General features: G+C 49.4%; 1 protein-coding gene across 7 annotated transcripts in view; it reads left to right on the forward strand.

Annotated features, from left to right (window-relative positions):
* Positions 1 to 1,379: 1,379 nt before the first annotated feature.
* The window catches only part of NRXN3 (neurexin 3), a 1,692,180-nt gene continuing 1,678,092 nt past the window's right edge, over positions 1,380 to 15,467 (forward strand). For all 7 annotated transcript variants that reach the window (XR_003795953.1, XR_003795956.1, XR_003795954.1 and 4 more), the window contains exon 1: positions 1,380 to 1,683. The gene's annotated coding sequence lies outside the window, so the exon portion shown is untranslated. The remainder of the gene's footprint in view (positions 1,684 to 15,467) is intronic.

Consider the following 15,467-nt stretch of genomic DNA (forward strand, 5'->3'; position numbering starts at 1 on the left):
CTTGCTTTATAGGAACACATCTCTGTCTTCCACCAAAGCGTGGAAGACTCCTTGGGGCGGGAAAGTTGGCCTACTTGTTTGGTTTTCTGTGAGAACGAGGCTGAGCACACATGCCCTCAAGTTCGCTAGGATGGTTGGAAGAATGTCCGGTAAAGGGCAGAAATATAAGGACTACTACCCTCCCTGAAAAGGAGGCAATATAACGTGAGGCTGAGCAGGCAGGCTCTGGAGTTGGATACACATGAGTTCGACTTCATTTTGGTTATTTCCTGCTGTGTGACCTTAGGGGACCCTCCATAAAGCTTTGATTTCCTCAACTGTAAAATGGACCTCAGTGGTCAACAGGCAGCAACCTCACTGGACTGAATGACCTGACCCATGTGCTGGCACGTGGTGAGTGTTCAACAGCTGTTAGCGGCTTTTCCTGCTGTTGGCGCTGGCCGGAGGAAGGACCATGTGCCATGCAGCCCTTAGAAAGGGGAGGCAGGAGAAGAAAGGGGCAGGGTTGTTTAGCCCACTGTGAGGCACCAGGGCCTGATGATGAACAGAACCTTCTGTTTGGTGCCACCGACAGCCATCCCTTGTTTAGGCTTGACTGGGGAAATGTTTTCACAAACGTGGACTACTTTGGCAAAACTGGTAATGGACTTTGTAGGGTTTGGGTGTGCAGTGGCAATGCCCTGAGCTCAGGGTGCGAGCCACAGAAGGGAACCATCTGCCTGATCCAACACAGAGCCTGATTCCTGCCTCTGTCTCTTTTAGCTCTCAGCCCCCGAAGATAGGGTGGGCTGTGCCTCTGTCTGCCTTCCCTGCCAGGAGCCCTTGGAGGGGAAGCCCCATTTGTCACCTTCATTCGTGTCCCCAGTCCCCCGCACTATGTCTTGTCTTAAGCAGGCATTCAGAGGGCTTGCAGAGGAATGGCTTTGTGTCCTAGTTACAGCCTCCACCAGATGCACAGGGCTTGCCCTAATTTTGTAAGGAGGAGTGACTGCTCAGGGAAACTGAGGCACACTGGTAGGTCAGGGTCCTCTCTACTCCCTCATTCTGCAGTGAGACACATGCATCTTCCCCAGTGAGGAAGTGGCTTAGTCTACTGAAGCTGTAAATGAGGATTTTGTCTTTAATTCCTGCTCCAGATCCAGCGAAGACCCTTCCTAGGCTGGGATGAAGGGAGAAATGAGCTCCTGACACTGCCTCTTAGTCGCAGGGGGCTGCACAGTGCCCCTCCCAGTTGATATCTTCTCAGCTGTTTGAAAAACAGTCAGGGAGGAGGTGAAGCCCTGAGCCAGGCAGCCTGGCTGTCTCTTTAAATGCCGGGGTCTGTGTGGGAGAGGGAGGGGCCGGCTCTGGAGTGCGTGAAATTCCTGGGCTCCTCCGGCAGTCTCAGGCTTAGAGCTCAGCCCTACACATCTCCTCTTGCATGCAACTCACTGAGAGCGAGAGGGAGTGTGTCCTCCCCTCTCGAAGCCGCCAGCATCTCGAGCCACCAAGGACCTGCTTTTCGCACCTCCAACACCTCCTCCCTTCTTCCCCGCCACTCCCTCCCAGAGAGAAAGAAAAAGAAAAGGAGACCGAAAGATTCCAGAATCTGAACCTCCCCAAAGAGGAAACATACCCAGCAAACTCAGTTGATTAAACATCAAACAAACAAACAGATCCCAAATCTTCTGCTCAGCGGGAAAGGTAAGATGTTGGGGGGAAAGGAAGGCAGGCGGCATGTGAAACAACTCGGGCTTCTTGTTGGTTCTGGGAAGAGGTCGCTCCTGAGAGGGTAGAAGTTTTCAGCTGGGAGCGACCAACCTAGATTTTTTTTTTTTTTTTGAAGGCTGGATCAGAGAGCCTTGGCTGACCATGGGAATGGCTTTCCAACTGCCTTTCTTTTCCTTCAGTTTCCCCTGGAAGTTGGGTCCTTTTGCTCCAGATGTTGAAAAAGTCAGAGAATGTTTTAGATTTTTAATCTTTTTTAAAGTCTTTCTCCTATTTGCTTGGATTGTTATTCTGCAATGACGTGTACCTGTCACTTCATTTTGGGCAGATACTTTTTTTGCATTTTGTGATCACTTTTCCCCTCATTTTTTTTTTTTTTTCTGGGGAAGGGGCTAGTTCAAATGAGAAAGAGAAGAAGGGAAGCTCTGAGGATCACAAGAAGAGAAAATTGAACTGAGATAGGGATTTCCCTAGCTGTTGAGGAATTGAAGGGTGTGTGTGTGTGTGTGTGTGTGTGTGTGTGTTTGAGTGTGATTTTTTTTTTTTTTTGGAAGATGTGTGAGGAGGTGGATCTTGAGTCTGAAGATTCAGGCTGGAGTCCTGCTATCTTGCTGTGGAAGTGGGCATACTCAGAGAAGGTGAAAAGGGAGTGTGTGTGTGCGCGCGTGTGTGCGAGCACTCCTGTTTGGATCCGCTAGAAGGGAATCTTCCTTCTCTGCCTTCCATTTGTTTATATTAATGATTTAGTAGCAGGCTTGCCTGAAAACTTCCACTCTGTGTAAGCACTGTGGGTTTTGTAAGCTCTCAGTGACCTTAAAGGCTGGTTCGATGTATTTTTTTCTAGGCATTGTGTTGTACCCAGAGTTTTAGCTCTTTCCCTCTCTCTTTTTTTAACCACAAAACTTAACTGCTTTAGAAACATCATCTTGATGACAAGGGAAAAATATCTGTCCCCCCCCCATCCCTTCCTAGGCCAGTGACGTAATACCAACCTATGGGCTTGGCTGCTTTGCAGGTGACTTACCCTGTGATTACTTGTTAAAAGAAATAAATTTCTCCCTTCTTCCATTAAATGCATTCTTCTTTTGATTTGGATGTAGAAATATCATCATGCTGTGAGAAAATTTTATTTTTGATAACCATTATTGGGGTTTAGGTAAAGTAGGATTTCTCTTCCCTGATCATTATTAAAAATGTTTTGTTTAAATACAAAGGTCAGAGATCATCCAGAGCTAGGCTAGGATGGAGCTAGACAGTCGGACAAGATAGGAGAGCTGGGAAAAGGGGAGCTGTCATTTCCCCGCTTCCTCCGGTCATTCCCGCTTGGGGAGATAGTTTTCTTTTACCTCCACAATCCACCCCAACATTCTTAATTCCTCCTCTGCTCTGGGTCCTGTGGATGGCCCTGGAGGGAGAGGGATGCTCCTTGTCACACCTGGAGGACCGTGTAGTTTCGGGGGGTCAGATGACCGTTTGCCTTTGTGATGAAGGTTCCAATGGAAATTTGAACTCCCAGTGCGCTGGGTGACTTAGTACCTGGGATAGTCTATCTGGGGGCACCTGGAGGTTATGTTTGGGGAGCCCGAAGAACTAGCCTTTATGAATTTGCCATTCTGGGTAGAGCCTCCCTTCATCATTCAAGGGCTTGCTTCTGCATCGCCTTTCAAGTTAAAATGGTCCCGCTGGTTATGATGGGCAAGTTTACCTAAGGGCTACTGGGTATGTGGCTGAAGGATGGAGGGAAGAGAGAGACACAGCAAGGCTGGTATTTTTTTTTTTTTTTTTAACCTTCTGGCTTAATCTGCCTCAGTCATATTGGGGCGAGCGATATTTCAGACGGGTGCCAGTTGTGCAGAGACATCCCTATTGTTTGAATTTTGTTTTTTTGTTTTTTTTTTTTGGTTGGGGAGTGGAGAGTAAGGACTCTTGGCCCATTTTCTGCAGCCTGGGGTTCATCTGGCGAGCCAGTCTTCCTTCTGGAAGAGGGGAAAAAGGCTGGACGCTGGAAGTTCGCTATTAAAGTGAGCAACAGGGCTGGGTTAATTTTTTAAAAGCAATTGGACTGTGCGAATGGCCTTTTCTGGAGCTTTCCGGTCCTTTCTAGTGAAATAATTTTAAAAAATTGCTTCTTAAGATGCGGGGGCCAGAAATCAAAGGGATTCTAGATTTTGAGAGACAACTGCATCTTTGCTGCTCTGGTAGCTCCCTATTATTAATTATTAGGGGTCTGATGGAGGTCTGGCCTCCTTTTTTGTTGGTTTTAATGCTGCGTTTCTACTGAATGTGTTGATGATTTGCTGCTTATATAAGGGAAAGGATGTATCGAGGTGGTTTGATGCTTGGGGTTTTGAGATCGGCTACTGAGATTGGGTGGCGGTTGATGTATTTGTCGATGTGCATGGTAGGAAGGTCTTTTCTTTTGGGTGGTGGGGGGTAAGGGGACGGTTGGAAAATGGTAGATGAGACGCTACAGCAAATGGGGACATGAGGAGAGACGGAGGTGAGGTCGGAAGTCACCGGCTTGCAGAATTTCTGTCCTGCATCCCCCTTTCTCTCGTTCCTTGGGAAAAAAAATCCATTATCTCTAAAAACACATTATTCTTCAATTGGCCTTTTAGAGAAAGAAGGAGAAGGAGGGGAGGGGTTAATTTGGTGAGGGGGCTTGGTTGTAATTAGCCCACTGCTGCAAAACTGAGATACAGAAATCCATCGGCACCAGCTTTGGGGGCACAGAGAGGCAGCAGAGAGATGGGGGATGGGTTGTCAGTCTTGGATGCACAGTGGAGCGGTGGGGTTGGCGTTTGGGTATTGTGTGTGTTTGTGTCTCTGTGTGTGTGCAGTTTTTTCCGCCCTACCACCAATTTCCCCCTCTATCCTCCCCTAATTCTGCTGTTCTCTTGCTTCCATTGGCACACACCGCTCTCCCCTACCCCCATATACCCCCTCCCCCTTTCCTTTAGTCCTTTCTGTCTGGATGAGAAAATTCTGATTCTGATGGCTCTGCGGCTCTTTTTTTTTTTTTTTTCGACACAACAGTGGTGCGATGGCCTTTCCTACATGCCACACGGATGCAGCCTTCTGATAGGAGGGCTAAGTCGGCACATCTACACACGCACGCACTTTGCACACGCTCTTGCACACACACTCTCTCACACAGACACAGGCGATCAAGTGCTTGATTTCGTTTGGTTTCGTTCCCTTTACGGCTGTCCCCACCCCTACCTCCACCATGGCTCCTCTCCACCCGTCTTCATACGGGAAATGCAGTAACGATACCCACGTCTTCTCCCCACACCGCTCTCTTCTTTCTCCTCGCCATTATTCTTTACCAAAAGCTGTGGTGTGTCGCAGTTCATGGGATTAGCATGTTGGAGAGTCGTTGGGGAGGGGACCTCATAAGAAGGGGGTTGGAATGGGGGTAGATGACATTAATGATTTTTTTTTTTTGGCCAAATAAGCACCCGGTGATAATGATCCAATTTAACCATCCGTGTAATATATGTTTGCGGCACATCAGAGGAAGGTTACACGGGGAAAGCAGAGTCTGGACTGGGTTACCTCTGGGGAGATTTGATGCCTGGACAATAGAGAGACAGATGCCCCCTCTCCACACACACATATGTATGCTCTCACACACACCAACACACAGCTCTGCTCAGTGGGCTGTGTCAAGCCAGAGGGCACTGCAGAATCTCCCAGAGTTGTCGTGGCTCGTGGGGAGTCTGGAGTGATGTCTTTGTCCTACCCAGCCCTCGCTCTCCGGCTGATGTCTGGTCTTAAAATTCTTGGTGGCCTTTGTGTTGCCTTTTGGGTGAGGGCTGGAGGGGTGTTTGTGTTTTGTCAAACGCCGGTGTGCTCCCAGTCGGACAACATGGATTGTCCACATGGTGCGTGCGGTTCAAGCAGGGGGTGCCTGCCTTTTCGTGCTGTGTGAGTGTGCTTGGTGGGCACGGACGCGCGCACGGCTCTGGGGAGGTGTGGGGGCGACAGGGAAGGGAGGCTCCCCTTCCCTCTCTTGTGGGGGAGGAAGGCAAAGAGCGCGGTGTTTGGTGGGGGTGAGAAGGCGACCGAGTTTTCAGGGTAGCTGAGAAGACGGTGGGGGGAGAAGGCGCCTGTCTCCGGCGGCAAGCCTCGTGGGAGAGCCGCGCTTGCCAGAGCAGGCCCGTGGGTGGCTGTGCTCATGGAGGACGAGCGGGCGGCTGCGGACGGAAAGGGGAGAAGGGATGAGGTGGGCCAGACTGAGGGCTTCCCTGGCCACCTCGGGAGACCAGGGCAGAGCGGGGGAGGACGGCCCTGCTCGCCCCGGCCTCAGCCACCCGTGTGGGAGGGTGGCCCGGGCCTTGTGGGAGGCTCTGCAGCCCCTGAGGAGCTGCGCTCGCCCTCGGCCAGGATAGCGGCTGAGCCCCTGTGCCCTCCTGGGCTCCAGCCGTCGTAACTAACGGACGCCATTTTCCCTTCTCCTTTGGTTAAAGGTGTGTCCCTCTTTATGAGCAATTACATGTGAAATTGGAAAACATTTTTCCGAAGAGAAAAAACAAAATCCTTGGGGCAAAATGCTGGTTGTTGTACGTAGCTTATGTCCCTCTCCCTTCCTGGGGCTGACCTTGAGGGGTCAGGGAGAAAGGGTTACGTCATTGCCAGAGAAAGGGGACAAATGGGGGGTAGGATGCCCCAGGGGCGAATCATTGTGCCAAACGCCGAGAGGAGAAGGCTCTTGGGATCCCCCTGCTGTGTTCTCCTTACGTGACCCTCGTGTGTGGATGGGAGACTTGGAAAAGTAGAAACGTCCCTTCCAAAGCTCGCCCCCTAGAAATTTGCAGGCCTTGGTTCCTGCTGCCACCAGGCCCTGCTTCCCTCAAGCACGTACCTGCTGGGGGAGGAACCACCAGCCTCTCCGCAGCTCTGACCCTCGAGGGCCAGCCCTGGCTGCTCTGCAGATGAAGAGGTGTGACTGGGCCAGCCGCAGGTGGCAGTACTGGGCTCGAGCAGGGCTCTGCAGGTCTGTGCTCAAGTGAGGCCTCCCCAGAGAGGCCTCTGCTGAGTGGCCTTCTAAAATAGCCCCCCGTCAGCCTGACCCCCCGCTACTTTCAGCCCACGTCTCTGCCTTTCGTTCCAGTCAGCTGCTCACTACCTAACACTACATGGCATACTGGAGTGTTAAGGTAATCTTGTCTGTCTCTCCCTCTGGAATTCAGGCTCCGTGAGGTCAGGGTCTTTGCCTGTTTTTGTTCATTGCCGTGTTCTCAGTGCCTAGGACATTTGCTGGCATGTAGTAGGTGCTCAACAAATATCTGTTGATTGGAAGAAAGAACCATATGGATTTGGTGTTGGATTTGGTGTTGGCTCTAACCTTGGAGCCTGTCTTCTGCAAACGCTGAACTTTGCCTCCGGCTGTCCCTGCCTGCAAGTCCAGATCTGCTAGAGGAATTGCAAAGTGCGACTTTCGAGTTCAGTAGAAAGGTCTCCTCCATGCCTGGCTCAGACTGACTCTGCCTCCTTCATGGTCCCACTAATACTAGCTAACCGTCATCATCACGTAGTAGTAATGGTAGTGATATAGCTACCGTTTCTGAGGTACTTAATATATACCAAGTTCTGTACCAAGTTCCTTTTTTTTTTTTTTTTACATTCAGTATCTCTTTTAATTTTCCAGACAACTCAATGCAGTATACAGTCGGCCCTCTGTATCCGTGGGTCCTTGGATATGGAGGGCCAACTGTGCTACATCATTTTATATATTTATATAAAATGATGTTTATATAACATCATTTTATGAGCACCCGAAGATTTTTGAATCTGCGAGGGATCCTAGAACCAATACCCCATGGATAGCGAGGGATGACTCTGCTATTATTCCTTGCCTTTGACAGAAGAGGAGACTGAGACTTAGATAAAATAAGATAGTAAGATGGCAGATCAGGGATTTGAGCTCAGATCTTTCTTATTCCAGAGCCCAAGTCCATGACCCTTATGTTACACTGTTAGAGGTAAAAGGGAGATGAGCCATTATCTCATTCAGTGCTCTCAAATACAGATGAGAAAACTGAGGCAAAGAGAGATTAAATGGCTGGTCCAAAGTCATATGCCAAGTTTGATGCAGGGACAAAGCTGGAATCCAGGTTTTCTGGCTATCCGGGGAGTGTTCTTTCTATACCATCTTGCTGCCTGTGGGACGTGGGCCCTCTCTCAAATGGGATTGTGCTGGAGGCTGCCTGAGGTGCCCTATTAGCTTTCCTTCTTCCTTGGTCGGTGGGGGAGTGGGGTCTTGGTGAGGTGGGAGGGGGTAGATGTGCCTTTAATGAGGGCAGACTATTCCTGCTGAGCTGGAAGGAGACTGGGGGCTATTCTCCAAGGTCATCAGAATCACTGGGTGCCGGTCAAGGTCATCCCCTGAGTGTGCTGGAGGAAGAGACCCCAGTGGGTCTCTCTTAGTCCCATGTAGCCCTGCCCATCACGGTTACTCTCAGATACAGCAGGGGCTCCATTCAGAGGTCCAAGCAGCTGGTGTCTGGATCCTGATGACCTGGGAGCTTGTGTGCTTCCCCCAGACTGGCTTAGCCCTTGCTTCTCAAGAAAGCAAGGCGTGGAGCCAGACACTGGCCTCGGTGTGTTTCATTTCCGTTTCCAGAGGCTGGCTGGAGAGCTTGAATTCATGGACTATGTGGAAGGGTCCCTACTAGTCCCTCTGCTCCAGCCCTAGGGTTGGCCTTGACCTCGACTCAGGGAGGGGATAGACATCCTAGCGTGCGTGCGTGCGTGCGTGCATGTGTGCATGTGTGGGTGTATGTTATGCTGGGGTCAGGAAGGTAGGGGAAGTGGGGGACCAGAGTAAAGTGGATTCTGAGAAGCAGGGAAGCCTTACCTTCTTCCAGGACCTTGAGACAGCGTGAGAAGCCTTTTCTATGTGACTTTGAGGTGGGGTGACCAGATGCCCTGGTTTGTAGAGACAGGCCCATTTAGGCCTTTGTCCTAGTGTAATTATTAGCTCTCAAAAATGTCCTGGTTTGGATGATAAAACATATGGTCATCCTTCTTTGAGGTGACATTACCCACTTTCTGTTCATGGGATAGAGAGAGGAAAGGCGTGTCAGATAGGGAAATCAAATTTTAGGCCAAGAAGATGGCTAGGAGAAGAGACTTTCCCCAGAGATGCTTCCATTTGTCCCCTATTTCTAAAGGATTAAGACCTTAATCTTCTGACTACTCCTGCTACCAACACGACAACTACTAACCTAACTACCTTGCTACAACTACTTCTGCTAGCCGACATTTGAGTCCTATGTGCCCAATACTATGCTGAGCGCTTGACACGCATTGTCCCACTTAACCTTCCTACCACCCTATGAGGTGGGTACTGTTAACATCTCAGTATGACAGATAAAGAAACTGAGCCCTAAAGAAGTTAAATAACACGTGCAAGGTCACGCAGGTAGGAAGTGATGAGGTCACGCTCAAACCCAGTGGCCTGGCTCCAGCGCTCTGATAGCCGCACTGTGTCGCAGCACCTCCGTGGGCCCGTCCTCTGGTCCCCACGTCTGGGAACTTGACTCTTGAGAGCTGACCCGCCTGCTGGGCTGGCTGCTCACAACCCTGGGACCTGTGGAAGTTGCTGCTGCCAGTCAGTGGCCCGTTAGGCTTAGGGAGAGGAAGCCGCGGGCCCAGCAGTGGCGCTGCTGCTGGTCTTTCTGATGGCACTTTAGAGACTCTGCTTCCCATGGTGACTCAGTCACCTTCTTGCGGCTTCAGGCACCTTGTCGGGGGAGGGAGCTTAGGTTGTTTGGGATGGTGGTGGGTGGGCAGAAGGCAGAGAACCTGCAACCCGCCTCTGCTTTGCTCTGTGGCCCTGTTCCCTGATGGGCCCACACTCCCCTTGGCTGTTGCAACAGGGGGTGGCCCTCAGTGGAGCTTCTGGCGAATGGACAGTCACCTAGCTCCTGCTCTTAGCAGAGCGTGGTGTTCTGGTGTATTTCCTGTAATGGGCAGTGTCCTCATTTGTCTGATGAGGAAACCGTTGGTCAGAAGTGTTAACTAACTTGTCTAGGGTCACACAGTGAGAAGTAGCAGACTTTGGACCCAAGCTTGGGTCTGACTCCAGAATTCATGCTGTTTCTGAGTCCTTGCATTGCCCACTATGCTGAACCCTGGAGAAGAGGGGGTGGGCGTTGAAACATCTAAAGTGGAAGCCATAGGAGGAGACTCCCCAGGAGGAGGTCTTCAGATCAGCTCCTGAGTGTGAGGGCTGGCGAGGGCACCTGGGGCTCATCATCTTGCTCAGCCACCCCTGGGCCTCCTTCCCTCCTCCAGCCAGGGGAAGACAGCTGCTGACCTCTCAGCTGGATGAGTGCTCGTTCTGGTCTGGAGGGAATGGGGAGATGGGCCCACCCACACCTTGCAGGTACCTCTCTCCCCCATGGAGCAGCGATATATGCACTGACACCTAATCCCTCTTCCTTCCCCCTGTGTCTATGTCATAGGGTCAGGGGTAAGAAGGGATGGGTGATCTCCCTGCCTAGAGACTGGAGGGAGGATACACAGTGGGAGAAGCTGGGATTCCCCTGCTGGAGGACTCCAGGGAGAAAGGGGAATTTTTTCTTGCTTGAGAAGCAGAGAACATGAGAAGAGCATTTTTCTCACTGAGGGGATGGTCTGTGGCCCCCAAGCTGAGCTGCATTAGCTTCATTGCAGTCCCATTGTAGACTGTGTTTATTTTTTCAATGATGTGTTAATTAAACATCGATTTCCGGGTAGAAGAAAGGGAATTGGATTGCCAGAGCTAATGGGGTGTGAGGAGGGTGGGGAGCTGGTGAGAGGGGCCCAAGCTGGAGTCAGCGCTCTTCAGCGTCACCCCGGGACGCGTGGAGGGGAGGCAAGGCTGCCTCCTCCCCTGGCTCGAAATTTGGAATTTTCAGCTCCCCATGAGCCTTCAGGAGGCATCTTTTCTACCCTTTGGCTGCCAGAGCAGATGGAGATGACTCTTTGCTGAACTTCAATTCAAGGGGGGAGAAACAGTCATTCTTCACCTTCTCCAGCATCTTTGGTTTTTTTTTTTGTTTGTTTGTTTGTTTTTTGAGTGACCCTGTGCCAGGCCTTTTGCTTGGCACCCTACATAGGTTAGCTCATTGGTTTTTAAAATAAACACAGGGGTAGTACTTTTTCTATACCCCCACTTTGGAGATGAGGAAACTGAGGCTCAGAGAAGTTAAGTTGCAAACTCAAGAGCAAAGAGCTGGGCAAGCTTGGCAAGAAAAGGGGGCCCTAGAAGAGTAGAAAGTATCTGAGGTCAGCAGAATAGCCACCAAGGGTCCAAGCCCCTCTAAAGGCAAAAAAGAAAAGAATGAAACAACAGAGAATGATTTGTTATTTTATCACTGGCTGAGATGGTTTGAGCTTTTGCTACGCACCAACACCTGTGTTAAGTGCTTTGCATATACAGTTGTGAGGATGCAGTGAGTTAAGTGTTAAGTAATGTTATTCCCATTTTAAAGATGAGGAAAGTGGGGCTTGAAGAGGTTAACTAACCTACTGAGGTTGCAGAGCTGGTAAATGGCAGAGCTGGAATAAAACTTTGGTGAAGAGGACTTTGGGACCTCTTTACAGTCGTGTTCTATTGTCTCATCCACACTGAGGACACGGATGCCTGCTCAGCAAGTCACCTATAACTTCTGGGAGATAAAGACTTGGGGCCTTTAGACAGCTCAGGCCGAGCCTCTGGTTGGGTGAAGGCTGTTCTGGGTGCTTGTGGTGTCTGGAGGCTGCATTAGTGAGCTGGGTGGGAAGGGTAAGTTAGAGGAGTAGTTCTTAGACTTTGCTGCATATTAGAATCACCATGTTAAAATCCCAAACCTGTGCTGCAACTCATACCAATCAAATCAATCTTTAGGGGTAAGACTCCAGGATCAGTATATTTAAAGCTTCCCAGGTGATCCATCAGACTTGTAAACTGGTGGTTCAGAATAGCCTCTGCTGCAAAGCAGGTGTTCGCAGGCTAGGCCAGTTTCTGTTTCCAGAGTTAGAAGTGCAGAATTAATTGGTTACACAGACCCAGTATCCAGTGGGGCAATGCTTATATTGGTCAATTTTCTTCTCATTAGAATAGTAGCTTTCAGACTTTGGTATGCATCAAGACATCTGGGGAGCTTTTACAAAATGCATATCCTTAGGCCCCACTGCAGATCTGATTTAGAAGTTCTAGGATGGCCCAGGAATCTGTATTAAAAGCAAGCACTTTCTGTGACTGGGTGAGGTCATGATATCCAGGGCCAGCCCCAGAGCCCCCTTTGTTTAATGCACATACGTGTGAAGTCTTCTCTCTTTGGAGGGGTGAAAAGGTGAGGACAGAGACTGCTGTGGTCACCTGTTGATCCGTGAGGTTTGGTCGTCTTTGCTCAGGGCTGACTGTCCATTGCTAACACGAGAAGGCCTGCCCCCCTATCCTGGATCCCTGCTACTCACCACAGAGCCTTGTTTCGTGTCCTGTGTGCAGGCAGCCCTGAGGGAGGAGAAGATGATCCCAATCTGGAAACTTGGCAGCCTTCCTTCTCAGGTTTTAAAAAAATCAGAGTAAATCTCTGCACAACTTGAGTGTTCGGGAGTCTGTCAGCAGCAACCATCCTGAGTCTTCCCCCGGGATCGGTGAACAGCTTCTCTGGGGCTCATTTTAAACTTTTCTTCCAAAGCTGTCAAAAAATAGACAATAGTCAGAGACTCTCAGAGCTGGAAGGGACCTTGGTGATCTTCCATGCCAACGTTAATATTCTGTTCATTTATTCATCCAACAGATATTTATTAAACACCTACTATATCCAGGCACTGTACCAGGTGCTGGGAATACACAAGCCACAATCAAGAGAGATACTTGGTTTATCCCTCATGGAATGTAAACTTGGGTGGAGGGGCAAATGTTATATAACACAAAGATATATGTAATTATAAATTATGGTGAATGCTCTGAGAATTATGGAGACCTAATTTAGAATGATGGGATCAAGGGGGAAAATGATAGCTAAAGTTCTCACTATATGTAGAGCCTACTGTAAGGGTTTCATATGTATCACCGCACTTAATCCTCACAATGAGTCTTGGAGGGAAGGAGGTACGTTATTATTGTTCCCTTGTTACAGATGAGGAAAGTGAGCCGTGGAGAGGTGTCCAGGCTGGACCTAAAACTGAGGTCTGTCTGACTCTCCTACCCTCTCTAACGTCCCATCTCAGAGTGGGGAGGTGGGTTGGAAAAACTGATGTTTGTGCAGAGAGAGAGCTGAAGGATGAGGTGGGGGTGAAGAAAAACCAGAGAAGTTAAGAAACTGCTGATAATCCTGGCCATGTATGGAACGCTTAGATGCTAAGCACTATGCAAAATGCCTTATTAAAATTATCTCACTGAATTCTGCAACAACTAGGAAAAGTAGGAATTCTTATTCCCTTTTTTGCAGGCAAGGAAACTGAGGCTTTGAGAGGTAAAGTTCACAGATGGTGGACACTCTGAATCTTGCCCTGTCTGGGCTTCTTGCATCTCACCTGTTGGGTTTGCTAATCATGAACAGTGGGTGACAAGGGGGATTACTTCAGAGCCCTCAGGCCTGCTTGTCCTGGCTGGGGAGAACCCAGAGGAAGGAGGAACAAAGGACTTCTTTGGGGCATGGCTGCCCCTCTGTGCTGTGAGCCATCTCCATTTTTCTTTCGTCTGGCAAGAGCTCCCAGGCCAGCCTTCTTCTAGGTCTGATGGCCGAGGACCTCTGACTTGTTGCTAATTAGTTAGATGTGCTTGTCACCTGCAGTTCCGTCCTTCCTTTTCTGTCTGGTGCCTCCCCGAATACTCTCCCTGTGTGTTCACCTGAGGTCGCCTCTGCCCTCGAGGCATGTGGTCCCACTGGCCCACCTTGAGCTGATCTGCACTGGGCCGATGTGAGTTGAGGTGGGAAGAAGGACAGGGACTCAGGTCACAAAATTGGTCTAGAGCCACGAGAGAGAGGCAAGAATATGTGAGAAGCGGAAGGAGATGTGTTAATGGGTCATTGATAAAATACTAAATTCCTGAAAAGCTTGCCGGGACACGGGAGTTCATTTCTTCAGCATCCTTTCCCTGACCTGCAGGTGAGTGAATGTGCGCATGTAGACAAGTGCCCCACGAGATGGCGGCTTCTCCGTGCCCTGCCTGGAATCGCCTCCAGGGTTGACAGGATGGTCTGGCAAAGTGCGGGGAGCGCCCTAAGGGAGCAGAGTAGCTTTTCGCCTGCTGTTCTCCTGGCCCTGGAGTAATGGGGATTCGCCTCAATATTGGGCTCTGCTTCTGACGAGCATAACACTTGAAGGCAATCGCTTGACTCCCCAGATGCCTGGAATCAAGACACAAAAGGGAAGGCGGGGAAGCTTTCTCTGAGAAGGGGTGAGATGTGTGGGAGGGAGGAAGGGTGGCTTGTGTGTGGGTTGCGAGTTTGGATGACAGTCACTCTTTCTTTTTTTGTATATGTGTGGTTCTTTTTTTCTTTTCTTTTTTTCTTTCTTTTTTTTTTTTACAACAATTAACTCCTTATAAAAGTGACTTAATGATTTTCTTATTGCAAAATATTATTTGTTCATTACAGAACATTTAGAAAATACTGGGAAAAAAAAAAAACTCACCTGTAAGTCCCCAACTCCAAAAATAACCAATGGGGAAATTTTGATTTCTATTTTCCAGCTTAATGTCTAAGCATCCACAATCCAGTGTGTGCTATTCTGTTTCTAAAGACATTCCTTCACTCATTTAACAAGTACTAATTGAGTGCCTGCTCTGTGCCATGCACTGAAATCACATTTTGGAGGCTGTCACACTAGCTCGATTTTCTCTTAAAGATACATCATGAGCACTTTTCCACAACAGCCACTCGTGCTGTTGAGCTTCCAGATTTAGATTTTGGGTGTAACGAGGCAGTTGGCAAATCTTGGCATCTGAAGTCTCATGTCTTAAGAAGGAAGGAAAGATTGCTGAGCCTCTCTCCTCAGCACATAAGGCAGGTGCTGTGTTAGTCTCCTTGGGGGAAAATGTGTTCCTTTACCTAGGAAATAAGGAAGGGACAGGTTTGGAGGGTGGGAAAAACTCTAACCCTTTATTAGTGTTAGAGTCTGGGATTTCTCCAAATGAGGGGTTTGGAAAGGAGAGATTACATTCTCCTATATAGAATCCCAGCATCTTAGATCGTGGGTGGCATGTTAGAGCATGGCTAGTTCACCTTCTTCAATGTATAGATGAGGGCCATCAGCAGTCAGATGATTTGCCCGAGGGCACACAAATGGTTGATGGCACAGCTGGGACTGGAACCTGGGGAGCGGTGCTAGGGAGAGTTGCATGGTGGTTGGAGATGGATTTGGTAGAAGTGGTTCAGAGAGACCCCTTGCTGGGCAGATGGAGGGACTCCATTGGCCTTGCTTGAGTTTGGTTACTGTGTTTAAAAGAGGTTTGCAATACAGGTTTGATTTGCTGATCTCCTACCCCATTCCTTATCTACAGTATACTCCATGCCACCATCTCTCAAACGCACATCTGTGGTTCCACAGAGGCCTGGGGCGGGGTGGGGGTGGGATGGAGAGAGGAATGCCCTCTGGAAAGTCAGTACTGCTCATAGACCCATCTGGTCCAGTGCAGGCTTCCATGAACTCAACTCAGCAAATAGCTCCTGGACCCTTCCTTTGCCTGGGGCATTGTGTTAAGTGCTAGGGATACAGAGAAAAGTGATAGTTGACATTCTCTAGTAAAGGACATTATGAATGTATACATCATA

The sequence above is a fragment of the Monodon monoceros genome, unplaced genomic scaffold (genome assembly GCF_005190385.1).
Source record: "Monodon monoceros isolate NGI ecotype Baffin Bay Population unplaced genomic scaffold, NGI_Narwhal_1 Super_Scaffold_21, whole genome shotgun sequence".
NCBI classification, from domain to species: domain Eukaryota; kingdom Metazoa; phylum Chordata; class Mammalia; order Artiodactyla; family Monodontidae; genus Monodon; species Monodon monoceros.